Source organism: Notamacropus eugenii, chromosome 3 (genome assembly GCF_028372415.1).
Source record: "Notamacropus eugenii isolate mMacEug1 chromosome 3, mMacEug1.pri_v2, whole genome shotgun sequence".
NCBI lineage: Eukaryota > Metazoa > Chordata > Mammalia > Diprotodontia > Macropodidae > Notamacropus > Notamacropus eugenii.
Genome location: NC_092874.1, coordinates 377,050,623 through 377,069,562, shown reverse-complemented (window position 1 = coordinate 377,069,562; position 18,940 = coordinate 377,050,623). Strand labels below are relative to the sequence as shown.

Genomic DNA, 18,940 nt, shown 5'->3' with positions numbered 1-18,940 from the left:
AGTGGCATTTTGGCTGACTCTACTTAATGGGGCACATTCCCAGCATTATTTCCCAAAGACAACACTATCAATCTGGCCTTGATTTTGACCAGTTTCTTGATGTAAGATGCCATTGATGTGCTAGAGAACAAAGAGAGCTATGTGTAGCAATTAAAAGTTTCACCAGTGAATAGGTCCTTTTCCATAATGTGACCGTGGGATGTTGAGGCAGTTGTGAGTGAAATCATAACCAATTTTTCTTCCATTGTTTCATCAATTTAGGACTGGTCAGAGGTCATCTTGCAGCAGTCTAACTAGTCCCTATCGCAACTGTCTCTTCGCTGCTCCAATTCATAGTGCACGTGACTGCTTCTCTGTAGATCACTGCTTTGATAATATAACTCCCCCTGCTCAGAAACCTTCCATGACTTTCCATTGCTATGTGATTTAATGCCAAACTCCTCAGCCTGGCACTTAAGGGCTTCCACAATATGGTGCCAAACTACTTTTCCAACTCTATCTTTAAATCTACTTGAAGCAGGGAATGCCTAAACAAATTGTAGTTTACTGATGCATTTACTGTAGGAAATTCAGAGAAATATTGGAGGATTTATATAAATTGTTGCGAAGTGAAGTAAACAAAATGATGAAAATAACATAGCGACTATAACAAAGTAAATTAAAATAGCAACAAAATAAAACTAAACCTGTGCAATTCTGTTTAATATTTTTTAATATTTTATTTTTCCTAATGATATGTAAAAAATAATTTTAACATTAAAAATTTGTTTTAAGTTCCCAGTTCTCTCTCTTCTTCCTTCCTCTATCCCTGCTTTGAGAAGGCAAGCAAGCTGGAAATAGATAACCTATGCAATTCTACTAACCATTCTTGGCCCCCGAGGATATGAGAAAGTGCACTACTGTCCTTTCATTGGAGAGGTGGGGGGGAGGGCTCCAGGTGACAGCACATTGTCATGTATGATCAGTGTGGCCACTGGCTTTGTTTAGCTTTCTATTTTCTTTGTTAAAAGACGGGCTCACTGGGGTAGTGGACAGTGATGAAGATGGTTAAGAGAGGAAGGAGTTTATCTGGAAATGATTATGATGTAATAACAGAAGGCATCAATTAAAAAAATCAATTCACTCTATGCACCAGACAAGGTGAACAAATGGTGTTCTGCGAGATTATCTACAGTCACATAACAAGTGTCTGAGGTTAGATTTGAACCCAGCTCTTTCTCATTCTTGGCACTGCGGCACCCTCCTCATATTGCTATACACTTCTGAAATTTATAATCGCTTTTTAATGTCAGAGGACCTGGGTTAGAATTTTGGCCCTGCTACTTAGTACCTGAGTGACCTTGGCCAAGTGTCTTCTCTTGGCCCACAGGAAAGAAATTTGCCCAGAGTTGCACAGGAAGTAAGTAGCAGGTTTCCCCACCTTCATAACGAAGGGTGTGCAGCTAAGTGGTGCCATAGCTCACAGAGCACCAGCACTGCAGCCAGAAGACTCACTTTCCTAAATTCAAATCCAAACTCAGACAGTCACTAGCTGTGTGACCCTGGGCAAGTCACTTTACCCTGTTTGCCTCAATTTCCTCATCTGTAAAATGAGCTGGAGAAGGAAATGACAAACCACTCCAGTCTTTGCCAAGAAAACCCAAAAAGGGGTCATGAAGAGTTGGACACTGAACTGAACAGCAATAAAATAATGGACTGGACTCGACCTTTGAAGTCCCTTCCTATTCTAATTCTATGATGCTTTGTCTAATTTACCTCCTTAACATTCCTGATTAGTTTCTGCATTATCCTTGTTCTAATTGCCTTTCCCTGTGCTTTTTTGTTTTGAATCCTGGAAGGGACAGCTCTTCTGTCCTCCAAAGAAAGGCTGCATGTTTCCCTCTTAAAACAGGGTTTCTTTCTCTTTTTGTGTGTGTGTCATGGATCCCCTTCTGGCAGTATGGTGAAGTCTATGGACCTCTTTTAATAATAATGTTTTAAAACAATTGATAGAAATGTTAAAATTTCAGTTAGAGGTTAGTGAAAATAAAGATGTGTTTTCTTCCCATCTAAATTCAGGGGTCCCCTGAAATCTAACCATGGATTCCTCTTAAGAACCCCTTCTCTATGGGATAAGTAATAAGCCCCTGTGTTCTTGGGGAGAATGGAAAGACCATAAAGAACATTGTTTCTCTACCCCACATTTCCCCACAAATGCCATTTCCCATTAAAAACCTCTGTGGTGGTTAGTCACCTTCTGCTGTCATGCATTAGCCCCCTGGAGGATTCAGTGCCCATGGGTGAAGTACCACGGTTCATGTTACATTAGCATTAAATAAATTTATTTATTCAGTTCTACTACTTCAGCATTTTGTAACCTGCTTTGACCCTAAAACTAGCATCTCATAAGAGCAGAAAATTGCCCCCCTTGAAAAGGTACAATAGATTGGAACAGAACAATTTTACAAACAGATATTTTAACACAGAGTTTCCTCACACCTCTTTCACACTTCTTGGCATCTTACTCTTTCCACAACAGAAATACCAAGGACAGCACTAATAACACTTAAGATTCTCAAGTAATTTCCTTATAATCCTGGGAGGAAGAGGGTGTAAATATGATTATACCTGTTTTACAAATGGAGAAATGGAAGCACTGAGTATGAAAGTTATTTACTCAGGACCAAAGACCTAATCAGTGTTGGAGACTCTCAGTCTTTCATTCCTTCACCAGCCATTTATTAATGGCTTATTGTATGTGATATATTGTGCTAGTCACTCAGAGAAGTACAAAGATAAGACCTGCAAAGATTAATAATATCTTCAGTAGCTTACAGTGTAGTAGGAATAATAAGATGGGTCCTCAGATCAAAATGATTTAAATTAGCATGTGGTAAGTATTGAAAGCACGTACAATGATCACACTTGGGATTGGTCAAATCGATTCCATTTCAGCAAATAAAGGAACAAGTATTGAGTAAGTGCCTACTATGTGCGAGGCACTATGCTAGTCTCTGGATATGAAGAAGGAAATGATACCTAACTTACATGTGAATGGAGGAGATAATAAGTGTATATAAAATATATATACAGTGTAAAAATGTAAATACAAGGTTGTTTGGAAGAGAAGGCCAGCATTTGGGAGGAGAGGAAAACCAGGAAAGGCTTTGTATATAAGATGGTGTCTGAGCTGTATTTTTTTTCTTATTAATTAATTAATTTTTACTTTTCAACCGTCACTTCCACAAGATTTTGAGTTCCAAATTTTCTTCCTGTATCTCCTCTCTCCGTACCTCAAGAGAGTGTGCATTCTGGTTACACCTTCCCCCAATCTGCCCTCCTTTCTATCACAACCCCCCTTCTCTTTTCCTCTTCCCTTCTATTTTCCTGTAGGAGAAGATAAATTTCTACACCTCATTGCCTGTATATCTTATTTCCCAGTTGCATATAAAAATGATTTTTAACATTTGTTTTTAAAACCCTGAGTTCCAAATTTTCTCCCTTCCTCCCTCCCCACCCAACCTGAGCTGTATTCTAAAAGAAGGAGGACACTGTGGGGTGGGATGGGCAGGGAGGGAAGAGTGCATTCCTGTTATAGCAGATGATCATGCTCATAGAAGATGGAATATCTTAAGTGTGGAGCAGAGAGAATGTCAGTTTGCCTGGATTAGAGAATTCAAGACAGAGAGGAATGTCCATTGAGGCCAGAACAGTAGGTTGGGACCCAGTTATGTTTCACTTTAGGAGCCAAATCGAGAAGTTTACATTTGTTCTTAGTGGCAATAGGGAGTTCGTTCTTGCGGGAATCCTAAGGTAAGATCCGTGTTTAATGAAAATCTCTTTGGCAGCAGTAGAATGGACTGCAGTGGGAAAGAGACCTGAGGCAGAGTGACCAGTTAGGAGATTGTTGTAATAAACTAGGGGAGAGGTGATGAAGGAACCATGATGGATATAATGTGAGTGAAGAGGAGCCAGATGCAAGAGATGTTGTGAAGATAGAACCAAAGATTCATTAAGTGTACAACACATGTAAAACAAAGGTCTCTGCATGACTTTGATCTTCACACAATGTTAAGACGCTCAGAGGCAGACACCTGACACGTTAGGGGAAGAACTGACAAGAGGACAAACCAAGTGGGATGGGAAGGTGTGGGTGCATTCATTGCATCCGCCTCAAGGGAGCACAGACTCATAGAGAATGGTCAGATGTATTTAAGTATTAAAATCTATGTGTGTGGTACTGTGCTAGGATTTAGTTGTGACTCTTCAGGACCCCATTTGGAGTTTTCTTGGCAAAGATACTGGGGTGGTTTGTGCCATTTCCTTCTCTAGCTCATTTCGCAGATGAGAAAACTGAGGCAAATAGGGTGAAGTGACTTGCCCAGGGTCACACAACTTGTAAGTGTCTGAGGCCAAATTGGAATTCAGGTCCTCCTGACTCCAGGGGGTCAATATTCTATCCATTGTGCCACCCAGTTAAACCTAGTGTGCTAGGAAATGGGGATACAGATATGAAAGCCAATATAGTTCCTGTTCTCAAGGGACTTATAATCTAATGGGAAACTAAGACATATGCAGCAAAGGCTGATTAAGGTAAAATGTGATAGGAGGGACATAGGCAAAATTTTAAAAGAAAATTTGAAGAGGAAAAGATCTGTTTCATCTTGGGGGGATGAGGGAACCTTTCACAGATCGATTTAGAGTGTTAAGGGACTCTAGAGGCCATGTGTCAAACCCCCTCCTTTTTTGTTTTAGTTTCACAAACAAAGAAACTGAGGTACAGAAAAATTAAAGGACTTGCCTAGTATCTCAGAGTTAATAAGTGTCTGAAGAGGGATTTGAAACTAGGCTTTCCTGGTCCCAAGTATTGTGCCCAGCCTCTTATACTTTGCTGCCTCTCAAATGAGGGAGCCCTTGAGTTGGATTATAAGATTGTAATTTGAACAGATGGCAATATGGAGTAAAAAAAATGCTCTAGGGCAGTAGTTCTCAAAGTCTGGGAACTTCTGGAACTTCAGAACCTTTCCGGTGGTCCCTGAGGGAAGAATGATTTTAATAACAATACTAAGATGATTTAACTTCCAACATGGTAAATATTGATAGATATGAGCCACATGAACAAAAGCTCTTGGTGGGGGAGAGTAATCTTCAATAACTTTTAAGCATGTAAAGGGATCCTAAGACCAAAAAGCTGGAAAACTTCTACTCTAGGCAAAAGGGATGTTCTTTATGAGTTACATGGTTGGGTACTGGACTTGGAATCAGGAAGACATGAGCATGAATCCCTGCTCAGACACTAACTGAACTATGTTGGATATAATGTGAGTGGAGAGGAGCCAGGTGCAAGAGATGTAAAGATAGAAACAATGATTCATTAAGTGCAAAATATATGTGTATGACCAAGCAAAGTAGAATCTTCCTCTGTTTTTGTTTTACTAAAAGTACCTCTGAATAATGCGATTAAGAAGGATCTTTCCCAAGATCGGGCCTGGGAAGATTTGTAGGAAGGTCCATGCCTTTTGTTAATGAGGCTGTGGTTCTCAAGAGATGTGAGGCCCTCTGGCTCTAAAAAGTGTATAAAAACTCTGAGGTATAATTGTATTTTGGGGTTTACTGATTGGAAGTATTTGTTTGGCCAGACGAGGATTCTTGGAAGCCACTAAGGAGTTCCCTGGCTTTGAAAACCTAGATGTCAGTGCTTCCATCTCTGGTAACTACGGTCAGACAGTTGTATCTGAGTTGTAGTCAGGCAGAGGGAGCCATGTCTGTTGATCTTTGATTTCTCTGTATTTTCTTTGAAGTTCAGGGTGCTGACTCCCCAGAACTAGGTGAATGATATCTGTGCTTGGTTAAAGGAACGATACATGTGCTTGATTAAAGTGACTAACTCCTCCAAAGTTGGCTTTCTTTTTATGAATGCAGATCTAAGTACCTGTGGTAGCAGGCTCCCCATGTATGTTGGGGTGCTCACTGATACAGTGTGTAAAACCAAAGTCTCTGCAAGATTTTGGTCTTCACATAATATGTGACCCTGGGCAAGTCACTGAGTCTCTCTCAGTCTCAGTTTTTTCATCTATACAATGAGATTAATAATAGGGCCTGCTTCCGTCACTGGAGAAGGAAATGGCAAATCACTCCAGTATCTTTGCAAACAACAACACCAACTAACCGACCAACAAACCAACCCATATGGGGTCATGGAGAGTCATAGATGACTGAAATGACTCAAGAACAACAGTAGCAACTTTTATCAGTCAATCAGCGTTTATTATTAAGTGCCTGTTATGTACCAAGCATTGTACTGAATGTAGGTTTATTGTGAAGGTCAGATGAGATTTTATATATATGTATATCACTTTGTAAACCTTCAAGTGGCATATACATGTTAGGTAATAGTATCATGATTATTGCATTGTGGTAGAAGAGGTCTGGATGAAACTGGGCATACAAAGTTTCAACTAAAAACTTTGGCTGGAGTAGACGGCATGAATGAAGGCAATATGAGTTGAGGTTTCATGAAGGAAGGGTTGCTTTGGCTGGTTCTTGAAGGATGGGCAAAATGCCAAAAGGGGAGATGAAGGGAAAGTATTCTAAGGGTAGAGATCGGTATGAAAATAATAGCAAGAAAACACAGGATGTGTTCAGGAGATATAATGTAGTCTAATTTGGCTGAAATATGAAGCTATGAAATGGAAAGTAGCATGAGATAAGGCTACAAAGTTAGGCTGGGTTCTATTGTGGTCCAATCCAAGTCTCAGCCAGTTTTTTTGTTTCAGCAGTGGAGTGTTGCTATCAGCTGATTTAATACTGGAAACTTATGGGATTTACCCTCTTTGTCCTCTTTTTGAGACTTTATTCACTGGGATACTTTCCATCTATGTTCAAGCTGAGTATTCACTGGACACCTCAAGTTATACCCAACCAATCAATCAAGCAGTCAAGAAGTATTTATTAAGTGCTTCCTTTGGGACCAGGCACTGTGCTGGGGATATGAGTGCAAAGAAGAAATTCCTTCCCTCAAGGAGCTATTAGCCTAATAAACATAACAGTACACAACCATCTTTGTAACTTGTTGCTAAAGCCCTACATTATTGTTTTCTGTTAGGATATCCTAAAAATTCCACAAAGGAAAAGTGGTCAAAAAATCTGTGCCCTCAGTTTATCTGATGTCCAGTGTTTGCCAGATATTCTATCCAGATGAGGTAAATTTGCTTCCTCTATAAATGAGCTTCTACTGAGAGAGCATCATACTAAGTGTCCTGGATTCATATGAAAGAGCCAACATGATCCCAACCAACATCCGACTTTCAGTCAGAAAAGGGAAGTAATACAGACAAACATGAATTCAACAAAATTCTGCTTTTATTATATAATTACCAAAGTGCAGTTGTGGGAAGGTAATGAGTTATCACTAAGTGTCTGGGGGTGGGGTAAATTCAGTTGTAAGGAAAAAGGCCTTGAACTGAATTTCAGGAGAGAAGACCATGTGGAATGATGGGAAATAATCAAAGGCTGATTGAGAAAAGAGAAGGGCAATAAATCCCATAGGCCTCTTAGGGTTAAAGAAAATCTCATGCCAAAGTAAGGGCTTATTTTCATTCCTTTTCATGTCTATTTAACCCTCCTCAAAGATTATCTTTTGAAATCAATTACTCATGTGATTGTTTTCAAAGGAATTAGGAAAGAAAAACCTACAAACAGCATTTGATAGCAACAATTTACTTTTATTTAACCCCTTATAGGTCTATTTTACACATGAGGAAATTGAGGTTCAGAGAGATGAAAAGATATTTATTTATTAAGTACCAATATGCTAGATGCTGAGTTTATGAAGACAAAGTTGGTCTCAAGGAGCTCATGTTTTATTTGGGGGTAAGGAGCAGGGAGCAGTGCATATATAGATTTGTAAATGCAAGACATAGCAGCTAAGTGGCACAATGCACAGAGCATCTGCCTGGGAGTCAGGAAAACTCATTTGTCTGATTTCAAATCTGACCTCAGACTCTAGCTGTGTGACCCTGGGCAAGTCACTTAACCCTGTTTGCCTTGGTTTCCTTATCAGTAAAAAATGAGCTAAAAAAGGAAATCGCAAACCACTGCAGTATCTTTACAAAGAAAACCCCACATAGGGTCACAAAGGTGGACACAACTGAAAAATGACTGGACAACAAAATACAAATTAAATGCAAACTAAGTATAATTTCTGGGGGTTTGGGAGAAGGCACTAGCAGCCTAGGAGATGAGGAAATGCTTTGTGTAGGAGGTGGAATGTTAGCTATATCTGGAAGGAAGGTAGGGATTCTACAAAGGTTAAGGGTCAAGAAACATTTATTAAGCCCTTACTATGTACTAGGGGCAAGGCTTAGGTAAAAAGAAGAGTTTATTTCAGGTACCGGGTATTGCCTGTGCAAAGGAAGGGATGAGGTGCCAAATTCAGGAAACTTGACCAAGGTCCCAAAGCTAGTTCAAGGGGGTAAAACTGGGATTTCTTGACTTGCTCCAGGGCTCTTTCCTCTGCATTGGCTCACATTAAGGCATATCCCACAAATCCTGTTTCTTTAAAGCCTTTCCCAGCTGACCACTTGCTGTCAAGATCTCCATCTACAGAGTCACTTTTGATGATACTGGCAGACATGAGATCCAGCGCTTCCATTCAGTTCTTGCCTGTACTAAGGCAGTGACGGTGGCTAGGGCTAGAAAGCACCTCCTCTGTTTAGTGTGGGATTCACTCAAGAAAGCTCCTCTACATAATTTTAATGCTTGTTTCTCCTTGTCTTGATATTTTAGCAACACTGGTCCTGAATCCTTGCTTTGACTAACCCAGAAAGATGGGAGTTTGGCTGGGAAAGTAGATAATGTTGTGGGCTAAGATTCGGGAAACTTAGGTAAATAAAATTGTTCCTGGGATGTTTTCTCTCTAGACTCAAAATTATGCTGTGGAGCTACAATTAGATTTGGAGTTAGAGGACCTGGGTTCCCATTTCTGATGCTTGCTATAAGTATGACCTTGGGCAAATCACTTAACTTTGCAGGGTCTCACTTTCTTCATCTGTAAAATGAGAACTGGATGACTTCCTGAGTCCCTTATATCTCTAAATTTCTGATCCTATAATATGACCCATTGGTGACGTTTATTGCTAGAGAGGAGAGAATCTGTGACTTTCAGGGGCTTTTCACTAAAGCCCTCAAACATGCAAGGCCACATTGGCTTGAGAATTCCATAAACAAAAGGAAAAGTAGGTTGGGAGGGGGACATGTCTGTCTTTCTTCCTAACTGAGACAAGAAGGAAAGCAGAGGAATCTATGGCTAAGTTAATAGGAAGTGATGATCAACTGTTCTGCTCACTCAACTCCCAGAGCTTAATCCACAAAGATCCCTTTGAGTTTCACAGCCTAGATGGCTTAACTTGGAATCTTGTTCTAGATCATTCTAGATTTTGTTCTAGACCATTCTGAGTAGCTTTTTTGGGTATACTTATCTGTGTATTTGTTGCTTCCTCTTATACAATGTCAATTCCTTGAGGATAGGTACTTTCAGTTTTGCTGCTGTACCCCCCAATGCTTGGCATACAATAGGCATTTAGTAGATAATAAATACTGGTTGATTTGAAAGCAGATGTAGTGATCTTCTTGACAAGAAATTTTCTCTCCACAATCAGGAGGTTGAAGTTATATTGGCAAATTTAGGCTTGACAAAACGAAAATCTTAACTGAGCTATCAATAAATGATATGAGATGCCTTTGTGTAAAACTCTGGAAGAATGGTCTAGAAGGCTTTTCAGACTTACTGCTGAGGTAGAGAAAAAAGATCTGACAAGACCCACATCAGAACTATATCTTAAAAATTAAATAAAATTATGGGCTGTGGTCAACCTTCTGAGACTACCATTCTCCTTCTAGAGGGGGGACTTATAATCTTTTTTGTGTGTGTCATGGACCCCTCTGACAGTCTTATGATGAAGCTTATGAACCTCTTCTCAGAATAATGATTTAAATGCACAAAATAAGATTAGAAAAGAAAACAATCATATTGAAATACAGTTATCAAAATATTGTTTTTAAAAAAGTTCATGGGCCCCAGGTTAAGAATCCTATGCTCTAGCTCAGTGATTTTCATTTATCTATCTATCTATCTATCTATCTATCTATCTATCTATCTATCTATCTATCTATCTATCTATCTATCTATCCATCTATCTATCTATCTAATCTGTCTGTCTCTCTGTCTGTCTGTCTTTCTGCCTGCCTGCCTATCTCTCTCTCTCTCTCTCTCTCTCTCTCTCTCTCTCTCTCTCTCTCTCTCTATCTATTGCTTTTAGGATCCCTTAACACTCTTAAAATTTACTGAGGACTTCTCAAAGAGCTTTCATTTACTGTGGGTTCCATTTATTGACATTTGCCACATTATAAATGAAAACACACACCTATCAGATTGGCTAATACAATAAAGAAAGGAAATGATAAATGTTGGAGAAGATGTGGGAAAATTGGGACACTAATGTACTGTTAGTGGGGTTGTGAATTGATTCCACCACTCTGGAGAGTAATTTGAAGCTATGCCCAGAGGGCAACCAAACTCTGCCTACCATTTCACCTACCAATACCGCTACTAGGTCTGAATCCCAAAGAGGTCATGAAAAAAGGAAAAGGACCTATATGTGCAAAAATATTTATAGGAGTTCTTTTTGTGGTGGCAAAATATTGGAAATTGAGACAATGCCCATTAATTGGGGAATGGCTGAATAAGTCGTGGTATGTGAATATAATGGAATACTACTGTGCTACAAGAAAGGATGAGCAGACATATTTCAGAAAAACCTGGAAAGACTTGGACAAACTGATGCAAAGTGAAATCAGCAGAACCAGGAATACATTGCTTGAAGCAACAATGTATGAAGATCAGCTGTGAATGACTCAGCTCTTCTAAGCAATACAAGTACAAAAGACTCACAAAGGAAAATGCTATCTATATCCAGATAAAGAACCAATGGACTCTGAATACAGATTGAAGCATGCTTTCTTTCATTTACTTTATTCTTTTCTGTTTTTTTTAATTTTGATCTGTTTTTTCTTTCATAACAGTGACTCTTAAGGAAATATATTGTACATGACAGCACATGTATAACCTATATATATTGTCTACCATTTTAGGAAGAGAGGTGGGGAGGGAGGGAAGGAGAAAAATTTGGATCTCAAAATCTTGTAAAAATGATTGCTAAAACTTGTCTTGAAAACAGCTTTGTATTATTATGAAGAGAGATTATTGACCTCAGAGACCCTCTGAAAGTGTCTCAAAGGGGGTCCCTGGGTCACACTTTGACAATCACTTCTCTAGACAAAAATAATACTGCTAGTCTCCTGCAAGCCCACTGATAGTCATCACCAGTTAGGAAAATATCATTCCTAAGCTTTCCTAGGTTATGATGAATGTGATCTCATGGGAAAATATTGATGTGAGTATCACCTAGAAAATACTAGTTTTTGTTATGGTTCCTTTTCCTTTATTGTCTCATCAGCTACAGGATCCCAATTAACTGTTGTCTAAACAGCCTTCTCATATGTTTGCCCTGCAGGTAATTACAGTGGTTACTGTTCAGTGAACAAATGGTCTCTTGCTTCCACAATGGCTTTTGAGGACAATATATGCCCCTGGTCTAACTCATGTTGGGCGCAAGATATTAACTTCCACTGACATTTTCTACACCATTTGAGATAATGCACACTTTGATTAGATTCCTCTACATTATGCTGTCTATTTTTTTACAATCTTGTAACTTTATTTTATCAATGCCCCAAGGAAATACAGCTAACTTTGAACTGATGTCTTACAGAGGTATACTGATGTTCACTAGGATATCAGAATCTACTTGAAACCTGTGCTCTTCATTCCTGTTAGATTAGACTATTTACCAGCTCTGAAATGCCTTTTTGTTTTGAATGTAGACCTGGACTGGTCATGTCTCTGGGGATGACTTTTGTTCCGGTAGGAAGCATGGAAAGTGCTTTGTAGAATCACAGAGTTAAAGCAAACTTTGAAGATTTAGTCCAACCCTCCCTGGCCCTTTCACTCCTCTGACCTTCAGGTACCACATAGAAGCTGTATTAGTTTTAAGGGTTGATCACTATACAGAGGCACATCTAAAATCCTGGCTTGGTTTCTGATCCCCTCTTTTCCCTTGATCTTTAGTGCTTGAGCATCTCTTTGTTTCTTGGGGTTTACCTGGCATCTGAAGCCTTGAATGTAACTCCTGACACTGCTTTTGTCTCCCCTACTTTTCTGTAGCTCTCCCAGTCCTGGTTCTCCCATCAGTCTCTACAATGTTAAGTCTCTCACGGTCAAGGCATGACCAACAAAGATTAGACAAACGTATGTGGATGGCTCAGCAAAGATCCCAAGCTCTGGAAAACCAAGTCAAAGTAGGTATCTTGCTAATGTTGGATGAGTGGAGGTCATTGTCGTATAGACAGGTAAGGCAACAAACACTTTTTGAGCACTTGCTAAGCCATCAAATTAGGTGCTGCAGGTAATACAAAATTAAAACAAATTCGAAATACAAAAACATTTGCTAATTATCTCTGAGGGTAGAGCATTTTGCTTGGAAGGGGGAGATCCAATGTTAGATGACACAATCTTTGCCTTCAAAGAACTTATCATTGTTCAGGGAAGAGGCATAAGATAAGAAAAAAATTATAATACAGAGGAGAATATGTTACAGAAAATAGAATAGAGATTTACAGTTGGGGTGGGGGGAGAGGAGAGGAATCAGAGAAAGTTTCATGGAGAAGGTAGGCTTTGATTTTGGTCTGGGAGGATGGATGTGTTTAAGATAAAGATGTAGCCATTACTTATTTTCCTACCACTGACATCTTTCTATGGAAGAGGGACACCAATTGAGACTAACAAGATAAATGCTAAACAGGCAAATCTGAGAAAAATATTCCCATCCTAAACAGTTCCCAAGCAAGTGGAATGAATGTCCATTTCTCCTTTAGTCCATTCTCACAAATAACAAAGAGCAACACTAGTAAAGCTACTGAATGTTCTACTGTACCCAGAGCAAAATATTTAACCTCAAGGGTTCTGATCTTGAACTTTGATGTCCCTGAGACCTATATAAATCATGCAGCATTAAGCGCCAACAACCCAGTGCCACCCAAAGGCAGTATGCAACCCAGAGATCTATACAAATAATACAGAAAGATTAAAGGTCACTTATCCATCACCACTATGAGTTGCATTAGCCTGGCATGCTTATCAAATTTGCAGCTGACTCAAAACTGGAAAAAAGAGCTAATGCAATGGTCCTTCCATACAATGCTTCTCCTCCCATCTTTGTGCCTTTGCATTGGTTGTCCCCTGTCCTTTGAGTAAGCTCACTCTTCATCTCGAGAAAAAGCCTTGATTCAGTTAGGATCCAAAAACAAAATCTCAACCAGTTAGGATAAGGGCAGGGAACCTGTAGCCTCGAGGCCACATGTGGTTCTCTAGGTCCTCAAATGAAGCCCTTTGACTCAATCCAAACTTCACAGAACAAATATCCTTAATAAAAGGATGTATTCTGTAAAACAGATTTAGTCAAAAGGCCATGCCCAAGGATCTAGAAGGTCACATGGCTCCCCACCCTTTGGTTAGGACATTGAACTCAATTTAATAAAATGACAAGTAACAGGACAAATAAAAACTTTTATTCTTCAATTTAACAAATCAGTTTCACAAGTACATGAGTGGGAAGACATAGTTAGATAGTATGATTAGATAGTCCTCAAAAGCCACTCCAGACCTGAAAGAGGTCTGGGGATTAGTGGATTGCAAGTTCCAATGGAGTCAGTACCATAATATGGCAGCTACTGTAATCTTGGACTTCATTATAAGAACTATTGCTTCCAGAAATATAGAGGGAATCATTTCAATTTAATATGTCCTGGTCAGACTGTTTTTGGAGTGTTGTGCTTCAGTTCTGGCTATATTGATAAGTTGAAGAACATCCACAGATTGAGTGATTAAAGTGGTTGAAGGACCTCCCTGTATGTAGACAGGTTGAAGAAACTGATGATATTTAGCTTGGAGAAGGAAAGAATCAGGGGAAACATGATACCTATCTTTAAGTGACCTGAAGGGATATTGTGTAGGAGAGTGATTAGCCTTGTTGTTCTACTTGGCCCCAGCAGGGCAGAACAAGGAACAATTGGGTGGAAAATGAGGGGAAATGGATCTAGGTTTGATGTGGGACAGTTGGAGTCCCAACCATTAAAAGATCTTTAGATAGAGGCCTGCATGATCATTCATCAGGCACGCTGTAGAAAGAAGACTTATTTATTTATTTCTAGATTCATTCATTTGGCCATCAGGGTTAAGTGACTAGCCCAGGGTCACACAGCAAGCAAGTGTCTGAAGCTGGATTAGAACTCAGGGACTCCTGACTCCAGGGCTGTTGCTCTATCTGTTGTACCACCTAGCTGCCCTCAAGGACAGCTTTTTAAGAGAGGGATTGGATTGGATAAGTGCTCATGCCCCTTCCAACCCTGAAATTCTATGATTTTGTGGTAGTAGTACTAATGCCTGGTCAAGTTCTTAATTCTTTGCTACCAAACAGCACCACAACGATGTTCTCTGCTTTGTCTTGGTCATATGCCAGGAATCATTTAAAATGACCAGCGCTAGCAGATAGTTAGCAATTGTACTTTGTTTATTGGGTATCATTTTTCACTGAGAAGTGTGATCATTCAGAGGTACCTCCAGCCTGGTATGTGCATTGCTCATGAATATATGGTCATTATTCCTGGCCCTAATGGTCCTTGCACCACAAAGATGGGTGACTGTTGTATCTCCACAGTCATTTGGTCGTTGCTCACAGGGAGGGGGAGGGCATTCCAAGGGGGGAGAGAACCAAGTGACCAAAAGCACAAAAGGAGGTAAGTACAGGATATATTATAAAAATAGAGTGTTATGATTTGATTTGAACATGTTGTGCATAGAAGAGAACAGCAGAAGCTAAAGCAGAGACTAGAGCAGGGGTGGGGAGCCTGCAGCCTGGAGGCCACTTCTGGCCTTCTAGATGGGATTTGTTCTGTCAAATTTTGATTCAGTCAAAGGGCTGCAGGTTCTCCTGGACTAGAGCTCGGAGTGCCTTGAATGTCAAGTTAAGGAGTTTATGCTACATTTGTTAGGCAATGAAAAGTCACTGAAGAAGGCAAAGGAATCATATAATCAGAGTGGTGTATCAGGAAAATTCATTTAAAGAAGGAATTAGAGGGTCAGGCATGATGGTGCATGTCTGTAGTCACTGCTACTGGGGAAGCTGAGGCTGGAGAATCATTCAGACTCAAAAGTTCTGTGTGAAAGGAGAGATAAAGTTAATCTGGTGTCCCTTCTAAGTCTGGCACCAAAATGAGGAGCCACCAGATTGCCTAAACAGGGTAGAATGAGCCCAGGTCAGAAACAGTACGGTCATATCTACCATGCTGATCAGATACTGGAGTGATTTGCTATTTCCTTCTCTAGTGGATTAAGGAAGAGGTTAAGTGACTTGCCCAGGGTCACACAGCTTGTAAGTGTTTGAGTTCAAATTTGAACTCAGGTGTTCCTGACTTCAAGCCCAGCACTATCCACTGAGCCACCTAGCTGTCTCCTAGACAAGCAGAGGTTAAATGATTTGCCTAAGGTTACACAGCTAATAAGTGTCTGAGGCTGCATTTGAATTCAGGTTTTCCAGCTCTCTATCAACTGAACCACTTTGCTACCTCCAGTGCTACCAGTACTGTAACTCAAAGAGATGGAAGAAAGAGGAAAAGTATTCATGTGAACAAAAAATATTTATAGCACATTTTCATATTAGTACTAATTACTACTAATATTTTCATATTAGTAAAAAGCTAGAAACTGAGGAGGGATGTTCATCATTTGGGGCATGGCTAAACAAATTATAGTATATGAATGTAATAGAATACTATTGTGCTGTAAGGGATGAATGGAATGATTTCAGAGAAGCCTGGGAAAACTTGTATGAACTGATGCAGAGTGAAGAACCAACTTTGAGAGTAGAAGACAGTGTAGAGTTAGCTAACTGTAAGTTCAATGCTGGGAAAGGAGAAAAGTGAAATAAAACTAGAAGAGATTGTCTGAGAAAGTACTAAGCAGTTTGGGAACTAGAGGGCCCAATGAAGTATAAGGAGAGATGGAGGAGTCATAGCAGGATCAAGAATATGACCATATCTTTGTGTAGATGGGGTAGAATGGAGAACAGGGTCACAAGAACTGAGAAGATTGAGAAAGTAGGAAGTTAGGATGTTCATTGGCTAGCTGATGCAGTGGATAGAGCGCTGGGTCTAGAGTAAGGAAGATCTGAGTTCAAGTCTTGCCTCAGACACTTCCTGGCTATATAATCCTGGGTCAGTCACTTAAATCCTCTTTGCTTCAGTTTCCTCAACTGTAAAACTGGGATAATAATAATAGCCCCTACCTCCTAGGGTTGTTGTGAGGATCAAATAAGATAATATTCATAAAACACTTGGCACAGTTCCTGGCACACAGTAGGCATTTAATAAATGCCTCCTTCCATCCTCCCTCCCTCCCTTCCTTCTCTTTTTCTTTCCTTCCTTCTCTTTTTCTTTCCTTCCTTCCTTCCTTCCTTCCCGGTTGATGGGGTTAGAGAGGAAAACCATGAGCAAGGTGCTTTTGGTAATATAGAGTGACTCTCAAAGGGAGAGGGATTGATGACTAATGGTTAGGTGTCTGCACGAAGTGACCATGGGGAATTAGGAGTATTCCACCTCCCTTTCCAAGAGCAGTATATCAGGATATGCGAGAGAGTAAAATCCATTCTGAGGAGAGTGAGGAGGGATGTAGAATCATCTGGAACAAGCCACATCTCTGTGAGTCTCAGAATATAGAAGGAGCATGAGAGGTCCAAATGAAGGGAAGTTTGTCAATAAAGGGTTGGAAATTCCAGGGGCACAATTGAGGAAACCAGCAGGTTGCAGTGGGACATGGAACCGGTAGGCTTGAGAAAGATGATAATGAGAGAACAGGAGGTGTAGTTGGGGAGGGTGTTGGTTTATTCTTAGGCAGTAAGTGATTCATGCAGACTGAGGGGGCACCAAATAAGTAGTAGGAGTTTGCCAGCCACTGGATGAAACTGTAGAGAGCAGTATTTGCTGCCAAAGATGGCAGAGAAGTGGAAAGCTTGTGATCTTGACTCTGATTCATTGTCTTGACAAGGGACTTCATTCTCGTGATGAAGTGAGAGTAAGAGTAGAGTCCTTGAGAATGGCAGTTGTCAGGGCAGGGGCCTTATAGTCTTCACTCTTGCTTTTACACTAGGGGACTTTGGCATACATCTCTCAAAAATCCTCATGTCCTTCTTTCTCTATACCCTGCCAGCGGAGCAAAATGGTCTCAGTCAGGGGCTCTGGACCCTTTTGGCAAGGGAGGGTGGGCTCAGCAGGAAGCATAGGACCCTCAGTAGGAGCAAAATATCTTCCTTTTTCCCCTTTCAGGGTATGAGGAGATTATAGGATCATTGATTTTAGGGTAGAAATGATCTAAGACATCTAGTCCAAACCCTCATTTTATGAATGGAGAAACTGAAGTCCAGAGAGAAATGATGTGCCCAAAGCTACACAACTAATAAACTTCAGACTTTAGGGACTGGAAAAGAAGGTTAGGAGGAAGTCCTCAGAACTGCGAAAGAAATGGGACTTGGGAGATTGTCCAAGTAAGTGGGGCAGTTAAAAACCAGACAGAGGGGACTGCTTGGTGGTACCATACTGGAGAAAAGACTATCCAAGCATCAGTCATTCAGTCAATAAACATTTATTAAGTACCTACTAGGTGCTGAGGGCTGTGCTAATCACTAGGGATGAAAAAGGTGATTAACATCATACCAGATGACCAGAGAGACATACCATCTTGGTAGAATGGAAAGCAGGTAGGAGTTAGAATCCGAGGCACTGACCCTGGAATCAAATTCTGGATTTGATTTGTGATTTGATTAGGCAAGTCACTGAACCTCTTTGAGACCTCAGTTTCCCCACCTTTAAAATGAGGACATTTAGACTCAATAATCTGTAAGGTTATCTAAAGTATATTCTCTCTCTCTGACCTTCTCCATCTTCTGTCTCCATTTCTCTCCATTCCCTTCTCTTTCCTCTCTCCTTCCCCTTACCATCTTCTTTCCTTCTTTCTCTTCTCTCTCTTGTCTCCCCCTTCTCCCATTTTCTCCATCTTTCCCCTCCCCTTTTTCCTCTATCACCCCCCCACAATGTTGCCCATCACCCCTTCTTTCCCTTTCTAGCTTTTCAGAGGAGCTAGGTGGCACAATGGGTTGAACACTGAGCTTATGGCTGGGAAGACCCAAGTTCAAATATGACCTCAGACTTTCCTGTTGGGTAAGTCACTTATGCTCAGTATTCTCATTGCAAAATAAGATCATAATAGTGTCTATTTCTCAAGGTTGTTGTAAGGATCCAGTGAGATGGATACTATTTTTAAAGCATTGAGCAAAATACTTGACATACAAATAATATAAATTGCTATATAAATTGAGAAATAATATAAATTGATAAATGCTACTTCTCTCCCTTCTCTTCTCTCTTTTCCTCCTTTCCCATAGTCACCTGGGTGGGAGTCTGCCCAAGATGCCTCATGGACAAGGAGCTTACTTTATGAGGTTTTGAATGAGAGTGGAAGTTGGTGAGATTATTACTTTCCTTTATCCTGGAGGTTTTGGCTATGGGACACAGGCAGTGCTCTCTTAATAAAAGTGCTCAGACCCACCTGATTGAAGGTGCTGAAAGACTGGCAGCTGGGAAGGGGAGGAGTATGAACTGGTCTGGCATTGCCTGAGGGAGGCAGTTTCCTTGGTGAAATTGCAGTTGTGAACTCAGCTCACAATGAGAGCAACCGCTGCCACCAGCAGTGGAAATGACAGACCTTTTATCTGACCAGTGCTCAGCAGCTCAG

General features: G+C 40.4%; 1 protein-coding gene across 2 annotated transcripts in view; it reads right to left on the bottom strand.

Annotated features, from left to right (window-relative positions):
* Positions 1 to 18,940, bottom strand: part of GABBR2 (gamma-aminobutyric acid type B receptor subunit 2) — an 818,519-nt gene that overhangs the window by 420,278 nt on the left and 379,301 nt on the right. The gene's annotated exons all lie outside the window — the stretch shown is intronic.